This window comes from Halyomorpha halys, unplaced genomic scaffold (assembly GCF_000696795.3).
Source record: "Halyomorpha halys isolate HHAL.00 unplaced genomic scaffold, Hhal_1.1 Scaffold1040.1, whole genome shotgun sequence".
Classification (NCBI taxonomy): domain Eukaryota; kingdom Metazoa; phylum Arthropoda; class Insecta; order Hemiptera; family Pentatomidae; genus Halyomorpha; species Halyomorpha halys.
In genome coordinates, this window is record NW_027112448.1 from 511,178 (window position 1) to 525,182 (window position 14,005).

General features: G+C 29.4%; 1 protein-coding gene across 1 annotated transcript in view; it reads left to right on the plus strand.

The window, feature by feature from the left end:
* LOC106688015 (cadherin-99C) overlaps positions 1-14,005 on the plus strand; it is a gene marked incomplete at its 3' end in the record, with an annotated part of 245,476 nt that overhangs the window by 162,602 nt on the left and 68,869 nt on the right.

The following is a 14,005-nucleotide window of genomic DNA, read 5'->3' on the forward strand; positions in this document are numbered from 1 at the left end:
TAAAATATAGTTGGAATGTTTGTCGGAAATAAACTTTTTGAATTACTGGATTGGTTTGAAATAAAAAAAATCTTTTCCAACGTTTTATTTTATACCTCTGGTTCTAATTTGATTAATTAGGTCTGATGTATGTCATTTAGTGTAGTTTATACAGCCCAAAACCACTTCCAAGTTTCGTGTAGATTGGTTGAGTCGCGTTAAAGCTATTGTTATTTTTTAGACATCAAGGGCTCCTTAGAAGCAGAAAATTTTAGGCCAAAATGTTTAATTTTTTGATTATTGAGTTTTTCTTGAGATTATAAAAATTATATTTCAATCTAGACAATATCCCGAAGAAATAATTTATAACCAAGCTCACTTGTGAGGGTTATTGTTAATATTTCCGGAGTCTTAATATGTAATATTTCCGGTTAGATAAGGGGAGTATCATTCTTCGTCCGTGTCTGCATTTTCAATAATTGGCCTAGCAGTGCATGATATAACAATGAGAACAGTGTCACAGTACAATGGGTGGGAGTTTTCATTTCGGAAAACATGACAAGTGAGGGGACGGGAAGAAACTGCTTGCTAATGGCGGAGACCCAACCGAATAACCCAGAAACATCTTCTTGGTTCCTTTCTTCCTTTAGTAGCTCTAAGCCTCGTTTATATAATTTGCTTAGTATCAGGATTTAGTTGTAGTATTATACTACGCCGTTTTCCAATTACAGGCGTTTTTAAAATATTATTCGGTTTAACTATCTTACAGTCTCTCGTTCCTGTTTTAAGCAGATATTTCAAAAGTGATATAGGAACTCGCTCCCTGGGGGTCTTACTGGGGCAGGTCTGGTCGGGAAGGATTGTCATTTTTTTGTGTGTGTTAGGATCTCCTCTTGTGAGATTTGTGTCACAATCTCACAAGTGGAGATCTGTTCCTTTTTTTTCGAGATTGTGATATACCGTACATTATATACTTTTTTGGTTCTATAATAGTTATTATATATAAATTATAATATACAATATAACTCATATAAATATATATATTATATTTATAATATATAATATAAATTATAGAATAATTAAGATTATTGAAGTAAGTTATTATATAACAACTTCTTAAATTAATTCAGAGAATACATTTATTATGTATGCAGTAGAACAGCTAGAATCTACTAAGGATTTTATCAACATAAATTGAAAAGTACTATATAAAAGTATATAACATTATTAGAAGTGATGGGTCGCATCACTATATTAAATTGTAGGATAATGAATCAGTTAGATTTATTATTATTAATAATTTTTTATTATTATTATAATAATTATTTATTTATTTTATTAATAAAAATAACATAAAATTTACTTATATATATAGCTGACTTTTTTATTTTTTAACATTACCTTGAGTTCTATAAAACAGTAGTGCCTTAAACTATTGGAACTTCTTACTTCTCCAATTCTCCAATATAATAGTTTATGTCAACTAATATTTAGTTAACTTTTAGAGTCTAGGATATGATAATATGCGTATTCTTCAGATTTGTTTCTAAAAATTTTCTCACCTTTAAGAATTTTTACTTAGTTAGAAAACATTAAAAAATAATTTACAGGTCAAACAAACTTTTTTTTTTTTAACTCATATTTTTCCAAAACACAATTTTGTTTTTTCTAGAATTCAAAAAGTATTTAAGCATATGGGAAAGGTTATAGAAAAAGTTTATTATTTTTTTTTATTTCAAAGTGGTTTTTAAATTAATAACTTTTATTGTAAAAATGGACATTTCCGCTGAAATGTCTTTCGAAATTAATTTTCTAGAATTCAAAAAGTATTTAATTATAATAGAATATATTCATCATATGAATATAGAAGGTGTCTATGTCAAATAAAATGTTCAGGCTTCACAATGTTTTTAGCCTAATAATAATAATAATAATAGTATTTGTTAGAATAACACAACAGGAAAGAAAAATGGGCTTTAGTGCCTTTGAGTACTGCTGTAATACTAAAATTTAAAAAATAAAAATAATTCAGTTGTGGTATTCTCTAATGATAATAGGTTTTAAAAAATGAGACAATAATAATGAACAATTATTCCAACGTTCAAATGAATGTAATGTTTTGTATTAAGTAAAACAAATAAAATAGAACCATAAAGCAAGGCGAAAAATGAAACGTGACTGACAATAAAGGAACGTTAGAACTATTCTTTGTCTTATTTAGATAGATCTTTTAGGATCTCTTTCGTGGCGCTATCTATCTATGCAATACTGCAAGATATAGTAAATGTATATTTAACTAGCTGATGCTAGTTATTATATAGCATCATGCATATAATAGTATTCTTCGCTTAAAAAATATCGTCGTAGTAATATGAATTGGAAGATCGAATTATCTCTTTATTCAAACGGATATTATAACATCGATTACTCTAGATAAACATTCTTCTTATTTGGCTAGAATATTATATTACATTTATGTTTATAAATAATTTCTGGAATAACTTCAAATGAGCTTAAGGGTAGCGGGGCTACTGTTGGGATAGAGTAGTTTCATTTTACACCTCTAATGCAAAAACGTGTATATCTATATTATTCTTCATTCGTAACATAGTTGTCATTTTCTAGTAAGCAATGACAAGGGGTTTACGATGACATGGTAGTCGGCCATCTCTTGGAGTTGAGGTGTTCGAATGTGCGGATTCATGTGCTCCTCCTTCCTGGATTGTGGACAGATATCTGCCAACGTAACGGATATCTTCTTTTCCACTGGATATGAATAAAAAGTATATATAAAAGTCTACAAGATGAGGATATATTTTCCTTCCGCACTTTTCACTCATGTGCCTTGGACGTTCCCACATTTTCACTTACATAAAAACTATATAGTATTTAAGGTTGTATTGGGAAAGTTCCTAATCAATTTCCTTGAGCTTTCCATATTAAATATTTTTTTGTTAAATTTCTACATCCGCAGGTCAAAAACGTATTGAAATTTAATACAATCTCAATGCTGACTAAAATTCATGGAGTAACCTCAGTATCGAAAAATAGAAACTTTTAAAAATCTTAGCACCTGAATAGAACTAACAGTGTCAGTTGCTGTATATCCAACTAAAATACAAGGTAGGACATCTGTGAAAAATATTTTTTTGATTTAGAAAAAGCATTGTATGTTAAGACATAAATGAATGTCACTCTTATGAATATAGACCGAATTTCCTTTTGTTCCCTAGAATCGATTTCAACCAAACCTGGACAGAAATTCGAATTATAAAAAAGAATAAATAAATATATGAAGATGGTCAGGGTTGCGGTCAAAAAAGAACAAATAGTTTTAAACTATAACTAATAGTTTAAAAGTATTTGTTCTTTTTTTGATCGCAACCATGACCATGTTCTTATATTTAAATCTTTACGGTCAACTATATATACATATATAAAAAGAATATTCTAGTGTTACTATTTTTACATTGGACGAAATTTCACGTTTTAATGAATATTGGAATAATGTGCACATCATGAGGTTTTTCTGCTCGAAATTGCATTTTTTGAGTAATATTTGAGTCTTCATTATATGAATTAAAAATAGTTAAGTACAGTTTCCACTTAACTGTTTCATTATGGACGATCAAGGTTTTTATTTTTTTTTTTTTGTGGCTAGTATTTAGAGAGTTTATTTTGTTCCAAAGTTAAGATAAGCCCATTTTTATATACATATTATATTTATATTAAAAAAGTCGATTTTTCAGGATTTGGATGTTTACTTCCCATTTTATGTATTTCGGGTTTTATTGTGTTATGGAGTTTTTCACTGCAAAAACCTGTAAACGTTTTTTTTTTTATGTTACGTTAACGTTTTATTGAATGAAAAGCTAGTTTCTACTTATGAAGAACTTATTGATAATTTTAGTTATATGACTTATAGGGTATGAAAAGTTATACAATCAAATAGACTTATAAATATGGGACAAGAAAATGAAATGATAGAGTCATGAATGGGCTCTAACTTATCTGAGATTTATGGTAGTAATAATAATTATCAGAAATAAAGACATATTTTTGTTTTTTATTAGCTGTATTCTAAGATTGTATAAACTATATTTAAAAAATTACCATTAAATATTTTGTCTCATATAATATAGTAACTTGGGATTTACTTATCCATTACACTCCGTTCTGCGTTGAAATTTTCCAAGACCATATTTTCAGAGCCATTATTTATTGAGAATTAATTGATTGTGAACGTTAAAAGGAAGTTGGCTAGTGTGGGTTTGAATTTGATGATGGAATCATATGTATTGATTTCGAATCGAATCTACGAAGCATATTCAAATGAAATTTTATATATTCATAAATACATAATTATGTACATCCTTACTCATCAATTTTTATTATATTATCTATAAACTAAAACTAATCTATTTTATTTTATGAGCTCATTACTTTTTGCTTATATATTTTTTAACACCTGAGATACTAAAAACAGCTATTAAGTATGACACCAAAACTGGTAAAAAATTTCGGATCTTTGATCTCAGATGGCATTGACATTTAGGAGTTATGACTTTTGCTGAAACAGTTCTGTTCTTTGCCAGAAATTTATTTTTTTCCTTTAATTGGATCGAATTTCGCAATTATAGGTCGGTAGCATTAAACAGCCTTTGTAGCGTTATCTAAATAATGGAGTTGCGAATAATTCTACTGTTGCTAAATACTTTCAGTCCTAAATGTCAGCTCTCAATGCCTTGGCTATTGAATAGTGTTTCCATATTGACATGTTAGCACAGGAGTCCGATATGTAAGGTCGAGCTCCATAGAACATACATATGCGAAAAACTTTAATAATTAGTACCTACCACACTTAACACGGAAAAACATTTCTTTCTATTCTAAAAATCTTACTAATTAGATAATTAGTTTAATAAAGTTGGCATTCTGCCAAAAAATTGAGGTATAAGAAATTAAACAGCATTAAATTTTGCGTCAAATGAGTACCTTAATTTATTAATTCCGTCAAGTAGTATGTTGTAAAAGTTAAGCTGTCGTAAACCAAAATACGAAATTTTACCTAAAATTGAGATATCTTACTATATGCGAATCAAAATTTACCTCGGAACCGCGGTCCTAAAATGGTTACTTAGCAGCTAGGTTGGAATTTCAGGTTTTTCTTTCAGATTTTTCATACGAATCTTAAATATTGCATCCTTAAGAACAAGTTGCTATAAAACGTTATAAATAACAATGAATTATACATCAAATTAGTATGATTAATCCCCCGCATTATTACATTGCGGTATTTATTCAAAGTCCTTTAATTAATTTTTTAAGTTAAGATTTATTTATTACTAAAATATTTACAGAATAAATGAATTTAGCCAGTTTTGCCGGTCACACCCTCATATTTCCCATTAAATAAAATAATTTTTGTTAATTTTATATAAAAACAAATAATCGCTTATGCATTCATAGCGAGAGGACCCAGGTATGGGTCCAAAACATTAAATATCCATACAAATTAAAGTATAATTAAAAAAAAATATTAGTAATATATTCTTCCCACTATTACTTCACTATAATTATTATAAATACAAAAAAAAAGTTTCTTTGAAATTATTTAAGTCTTGGCCTCTATTAATTAATTTAAGCCTAAAAATAATATAATCTTGATTTATTACTATATTTTTGGAGAAATATTTTGATGGTATTTCATACGATGTGTAGGAGGTGCGTAGCTCTATAGTAAGGCATTGTGCTACTAATCCTAAGGACTCGGGTTTGACTCTGGCTGTGGTATATAATTATTTTCTATTTCACTGTTGCTGTGAGTCAGCCCTGTGGGTACAGAAGCCTTCCTGGGTCCAGCCAGCCTCATTAAGTATAATTAAAAATCTTGCGGCTGAGCGTGATTCTGACTAAATCACCTCCTTGCACAACCATTGGTCTAGTATCAGTACTTCCTTACAATGTACTGCACCTCAGACCCTTCATTGGTTGTAGTGGTACAGATTTAATTTTTTTAATTTCTATAGCATGTGCTAGAAATTGATAAACTTAATATTCAGTATTTAATTATCAATATTTATACTAATGAGCAATCTCTCCTAAGGTTTTTATCTGAAGATACACAGAATTTAATTATTTAATTAGATGTATTTTTTAAACAAAACAATATTATTGTGAATGATCGCCGGGAATATTATTTCATCTTTAATTTAATATTCTCTAGATTTAATAAAAATTAATATTATATATTTACCTATATTATATGATATATCGTTTGTATAATATTCCATATCACATTGTCCGTCTTAATCAATTTATACTGAAACGATTTATTTATTAATATTCTCAGTCATAAGTTTTTGAAAAGTCATTTTTTAGCTAATAAAGCAAGGTTGCGATTTGAGCGTAACATTTTAATCTGAACGTTTCTCGCTTCTAAAATACTGTGCCTTAATATCCCACACATGAAAATAAATTGTTTTTTTCTTTTTATTCCTTATTAATATGCACAGGGTAACCCTACTCATTAATCATGTAAACATTTAAGCTAACCTTTAAGCATACCATTACGAAATAACCATACCTCTAACTGTACATGGACTTAAATACAGAGCTGGCAGCGTACCCAAGTATAGCACCGACACTTGCTACGGGCTCTTTAAAAAATAATTTAACCCGAATCGGACAACCTTTAATTTGGAACCGCTTTTTAAACTCGGTTATCGCCTCCAGTTCTCTTCTTTCTTGCATTTAGGTCGTTGCGAAATTTCTGGCACGACTCTTTGCAGCTATTGCACAAACTGCTGTATCTTAATGGCCTGAATTGTAAGAGGCTATTGGTAGCCTTTTGTGGGAATGAATTTCGGACCCTGGAGCGCTTTTCGGTGAGCATTCGTTCTGTTTCATGCTGTGGTATGGTGCTCTCTGTTCTTGTAATATGCCGATCAAGTAGAGACTGATTCGGTCGATGATTACTGATTCGATGGTAGTGGGGATTGATCGTAACAAATATCACTGGCCAAATTAAGGTAAAAGAAAGAAAACTCACCGAATATGGGGTTATTCCTCGCTATGCTCAACTCTTACAAACTTAATCGATTTTTTACATCTCCAATTCTCTTTATTTCGCTTTAACTATAAATGCAATACTAATTTAATATTCTCTAAGCCTGCTTTTGTGTTCTAGAAACTTCCCTAATATGATCGGATATTTTAGACGTGCCATGAGCTTTTTGTGGAAAACCTCGGCCCTATTTGTACGTTTGTGGCAAATTAGCCTAAAGCTAGATGCAGTGTATTAAATACAAAAACTAGATGGTTTTAGAAGACCCGGCACTGCAGTAACACTCCTACGTTATAATAATAAATAACTAAAGAAACCTGTCTGGTCCATCTCTATAAATTTTCAAGCATACACGAAAGCTCTGGGGATACTACTCAGAAATATCAGCATATTTAAGAAAAATAATCCAGTTTACAATAGAACCTAGTCTCTAGAACATACATTTCTAATGGTTCTAAAATTCTTAATAATTAATTGGCTTATTAATTACTTTATTTAATAAAGTAACTAATGAGGCATTTTTTTGTTTATAGCTCCTGATCCTATTGGCGCATCCTAGTGAAAATAACATATTCAACAGTATTAAATTTTGCGTTTAACGATTACCATAACTTTAGTCAACTGACATGGTCATTTATCAACCACTCGGATTGTTTCTTGTGCTCCAATCCTAGTCCGCTGAAGTAAATATCAGAACTGACGGTTTACGACAATCCTACCTCACCGAATTATTACATAATACTTATTCGACGTATGATTTAATTTTATTTAATTGGTTTTATTAAAGCTTTTCCAAAAGGAAGCAGAGTTTAAGATTTTTAGGTGTAACCCCGAAAGAAAGATCTTATATTTCTAATTAGTTACTTTGTGAACGTTTTAGGACCGCATTTCGGTGGTAAATTTGGATTCATATATTGATGGCTTACTTCACATTGCTGATAAATACATCCCCAGTAGCTTTACAATATACAAGAAAGGTTATCAGAAAATATTAGAGGGTTATTAGAACAATACAATTAAAGGTTTTCTCTTTTTAGAAAATTAAAACTTTTTAATTAATTTTTTACTAAACATGTTTAAAATTTTACCTAAATCTGTTCAGTCAAAAAATTTGCTGTCCATGTAAAATCAGAACAAGTTTTTTTTTTTACGACCATAACATTTGACTAAATTATTCATTTATCGATCGATGCAAAATTGAATGTACTTTTATTTGTTTCATTATAACTTTTACACAAAAATTTATAATTCGTTACCTTATCAAACCTACTATTAGCTTCTTAGTAACCGTTGAAGTACTGTCATAAATGCATTCCCGTGTCAAGGTTGGATTAATAGGTAGTACCAAATCTCATTTTTTGGCAAAATTTTAAAACAATAAAATCATTTTTGGTTTACGAAGATTTAGCAAGTTATGTTTATGTAGCAAGTACACATTCGATTGCGGAAATTAATGTTGATCGATTTCTTTGCTTCGGCTTTTTCAATAGTATGCACTGTTTAGTTGCTTTAAGCGAAAAAAAGAGATAATTCGTTACTTTAATTAATAGATTATCAAAATAGTAAGAGTTGTAGAACATATGTTTAATGAGACGGATTCTATACATCTGGCTTCTGTACTATTCAGTACACTGTACTACACTTCAGTCGGCAATAATAGACAAGAAATCTTCATATCTGCCCTGCTGTAAAAAACACTGAATTAAGTCGGTAGTCTTAGTTACTCTAATATATCCTTTCATTTAGGAAATAGTGATGATCTTCACAAACCACTACCACTAATGTTCTACTTATCATTCCTATTTGATATTCATTTGTTTACCACTGTATTCATTTTTTATTTTCCAATATCCAGTTATAATTCCAATATTTTTTTATCAGCTATTAAAATACTAATCTACAATTTTTTTGCAATCTTAATTCTCTATCAAACCCTGTTTAGAAACCTTTTCTTTTACTGCTTGAATCTCAGTCGTTAAAAAAAGCAGTATATGTATATCATAATATTGAAATGTCGATGCCTCATGTATTTCGTAAGGCTCCATAAAGATGTGGTCTGAGATCAAATCGTAAATCACTCTTTATCGCACATTTATAATCCTTGCGATCATTTCGAATCATGACTTTAATGTTATGCAATATCCTTGAAATTATTACTACTTTATAGATTTGCTATCTTTCTTTTTTTTTATAGTTCATTAGAAAAACATATTGATTGTATATTACAGTTATACATAGTATAATAGAAAATAACTAATTTTCTTCCAACAATTTCGGTCGATTTTGGTCCTAATGACCCAATAGAGGAATGTATCTATAAAATTTTGTAAAAATAGTTCTAATTACGAAAAACCACATACAATAATTTTTTTTTTGTTTATTACACAGCTCTAAGATTTTTAGGACATAAATATGTGCTTGTTATAAAAAAAAAAAATGGCAGGGAAAACATTCTTAAATTATGATCCGCTGTGCTTATGCAATATTGTTTACGAATTCAATTAATTTACATTATTTATGGTTTTAATTTAGAAACTAGTTACAATTGTTCAAATGCCATGATAGATAAATAAAGACAATTGGTTGGTTCCTCAGTTCATAATTCGGTTAATTTATTTGGACCATAATTTTTCAAATCAATGATGAAATACAAAAAGAAAATATCTTTAATATATATAAGAACTACCAAGTTTCATTTCCATGTTCTCAAAACTCGTGAAGTCTAAGGAGGACTAAAGTGAAGAATAAGGATGTTAATGACTTCACGAGTTTTGAGAACATCGAAGTGAAACTTGGTAGTTCTTAGCTATAGTGACAAAAGTTTCTTATGGTAGTGAAGTTGAATTAGTAACCTATGTTAGATCTTGCCCAGCGCACTTAAATCTGAAAATTCCAATGGGAACAGTTATTTTCAATAAGGAATTAACACAGATAATCTAATTTTAAAATCGGTTTATATCGGTGATTTCTAGAAAAAAAAATCGTTCAAGAATTTAATTTCCAATAAAAATTGAAATATTTATTTATTGAGATGTTATCATGACAGATATTTGAGTATGTTTGATGGCTAACGATATTTATATTTATTAAATAAATCAATTTTATACCCAAATCCGTCTCAACACTTTATTTATTCATTAGTCCAACGTTTCGGCCTTTCTAGCCATCTTCAGGGACATCTTCAATACAAAAATCCTTCTCACATTAATTTATAATTTCTATTTGCAGGCTATTCTTCCCAGGTCATTTTCTTTATTTAAAGTTCAAAACCTCTTTATTTAAAATTTAAAAACATTAACATTTATTTTTTCTATAAGATTATCAACAGTGTAAAACACCACACCATATAACAAACCATTTATTCATAATTATAAATATGAAAAGTATTCCCACCCGAAAGTTTTAATGCTAGAAAAAATAACTCATTAGTTAGGACTAATACAATCGACAAAAAAATAACAACGAATTTCAGGAGGTTGTACTGTTAGTTTAGCCTTTCCGTTCTATAGAGATCGAATGTAATTGCCTTTAAAATTTATGTTCCTTTTAGTGCAGATATTATAATAACTTATAATTTATTTTATTAGCTCTGGTCAATATTCATGAATATGAATGAGTTATTATTATTTCCATCAATGGTTGGACAGTTTATGTATTGCTTAGTATACAAACGATTACTTGTAGCAGCATTCTTCGCTTCATTCTAATTGGTTCGGAACCGCTGAACCTTATGAGAAATCTCAGCGCATAACTTCCAATAATGCTATGAACTCTTTTCAAAGTAAATAGGCCGCTAGAAAATATATATTAATCTTCTAAGGGCTGTGTTTTAATTAGATATTTTTATTTATAGTTTTTTTGTTAAACAGAATGAACGTCTGTGTGACTATGTTAATTGGTAAGATTTGAAAGTTCTGTTACAAAAATGTGTTCACAAGAGAATGCCCGAGGTTTGGTTTCTAAATAAGAAATATTATTGTAAAATATTTGCTTTCACTGGCTTTCGTAAAAAAAAAAAAAACTTTCTAACATAAAATAAAGATAAAGTTTCTAAATATTGGTCGTCACTTAGATAATTTTAATAATTTAATGTTATTTGATTGTTTTTTTTGTAAATATTTGACTTTGTTGATTTTGTTTAAATCAATAATGGTAAATGGATAGGCATCAGAGCAAACGAAATCAATCTTGACAAATTAAAAAGATTGTTTTAAGAACATAAACCTAGAGGCTTGACGAATCAGGGCCATAAACTTAACAACTGATTTGTGTTTACAATGGCTCTGGTTAGAACTGTGAAGATCGATGGTTGATCGAAGTTTACAAACATTGTTATTTTTAATTTTATGACTATCATTTCGTTACTTTTTCTTCGTTAAAAAAAAAAAAAAGTAACATATTCATTTTCGACTTGAAATTGTCTCTTAAGTGATGCTGCACATTTTTTTTATTGATATAAAAAAAAAATCAAAATGGCAGTAAAAAAACTCATTTTATAGGCTAAAATTTGTCTAGACTTTTAGTATGTCAACAAAAAAGAAACTAACAACCAACAAAAAATTCATCCTTTGGCTTTTTAGGAATTAGTTCCATCTAAAAAGTTACTTCTTCTGCTCTATTGTGTAATAACTGTTGAGATAATAATTGAGAAATTCTATCGTGATCTACATATTTTAAACTTTATTTGTATTTTCCGTTTCAATATATATTAAGTAACAAGATATATAGTTTTTTTCATCGCTCTGTCAAGCTAGATACTCAGCCTATTTCTTAAATTATTATCATTTCTGCTTCTAATTTTTTCTTTCTATACTATATTTTTTATTAATCTTTCTTCTTCTTTTTTTCGCATTTCCTGTCTTAACCCAATACATCTTTCCTCTTCCTTTTATTTTTCTTTAACATTCATAAAATAAAATAAAAATATAATTATAAATAAAGATATAAACAAGTAATATATACACACATAATATAATAGATAATATCTATTCAATCGTATTGTTTATTTTTTGACATATATAAAGCAATAAATATTAAAAATATATACATAAAAAAAGGATGATTTTTAACTGAATAAATAAAAAAATAAATGGTGGTTTATTAGATTTCAATTCACTAGTTGTGTCTGTAATTTACAATTTATTACGAAATGTATTAAGTTTCCAAAACATTTCGGTGATCCTAAACATTTTACCGGTTGCATAGTTTTTCTTGGACAATAAGAGACGATAAGCCATTACATTAAAATGCAAAGGTTGAACTTTGAACCGCCTAATTTGTCAGCGCAGACGCCATATCCTTGAGGTAATATTATGAACCTGCATTAAGACAAACGAGTTGGCATTGACATCTCCACGACACAGAAAGCTACTAAAGAGCTCTCCTTGCGAAACCCCATCCAAGCGTAATTGTGTCACTGTGACTGTTATAATGGAGTGAGCTTTACTGCCTCAAGTACGGTATGGATATAAATCGGGCAATGTGATTTTTGTTTTTTTAACTGTATTTTCATTCCTTAATTTTCCATAAATGACCAGGGTAACTAACAAAAAACCTTGAATCTTAAACTAAATGCATTAAATACTCACATGATAGGAAGAATAGCCAGTTCGAAATGGTTCAGAGAATGGGGAAAAATACCGCTGAAAGGCCAACCATGTAATTTGTGGATAGCCTGATATATTATCCCATCTTTACTTAGAAAAAAAAGAAACAAAAAAAATACCATTAGATTTGTCCCTGTTTGTGTGTCGTGGAATTCACAATAAACTTTGTTGACAACAATACGAAAACAATGAATGGATGAGCCCTTCGTCTAACTAATATGGGTGGTTATAGAGATCATAAATCCTTCTTCTTTCTCATATTCGACTTAGTATAATATAAAAATATATGTCACTACGCACTAATTTATTTACTAATGTTCCGGGTTCAATATTGTAACTTTGAGTAAATTTGTACGTAGTCTCCGACAGTGTACTCTCTCTACGTTTATATAATTTGAAAGCAGATACATAAATCTCAGCATATTTGAATGTACTCGTGCAACCATACATATTTCAGCACATGCTTTATTTTTTTTGTTTTGGCTTGCACTGGAAGAACAATTCTAAATCTATTCGAAAGCGTTCGTGTCGATGTCCACACTCGAAGAGGGTAGTACGTAACCGAATTAGACTGAGCCAGGATCACACGACAAAGGACATGGCTGGTGACCAGAAAAGGTTCGCAACTGATAGACCATTTGTATGAAGTAGCAAAGATGTGTAGGCGATGGAACAGGTCCGGCAGTCTTCGGAAGGTGTGTACTTGTCTTTAGTTACTTTCTACTTTCTCTTTGACCCTCTATCGGCGACCATTAGAGGATAAATGTACAATTTCCAGAACTTAAAAATTAAATATTTGTTTCTATTTTTAATTTTAAGTTAATGATTGACAAATTACAAGGGAACTTTCTTTGAAAAATAAAACTATAATAAAAATACTACCGATGAGTGATTTTTTTAATGCTATTCATTCATTAGAAAAGAATATATAAATTCTCTTCGATCTGTAAAAAATCAAGAGAGATCGAAACTTTTGCTAACAAGCATCAGATTTTGATTTTTCGTGCGAATTGTGGTTGACAAGAACAAATGCTATTTACATACTAAATTGAAAAGGTTTTGTCATCATATTTTTTTCAGATCTTAATGCAAAATGCTGAGTTCTCAGGAGAATTTAAAGTCATGTTATGCCAACTATCTCCAACCCAGGGGTTAGTTGACACAGTCATGTTGTATCTTGAGTGTATTCTTTCTTTCTTTACTTTTTTTTATTGAGTTTTAGATTTAGGTTTTTTTTTTTTTTTTATCAGTTTCTTGTGTAACTTATCCTAACCTTTATGATTTATGAGATACCTTTTGTGGTTCATTTTTTTTTGTTTTTCATTTACATTTTTACCGAAGTACATCTATAAGC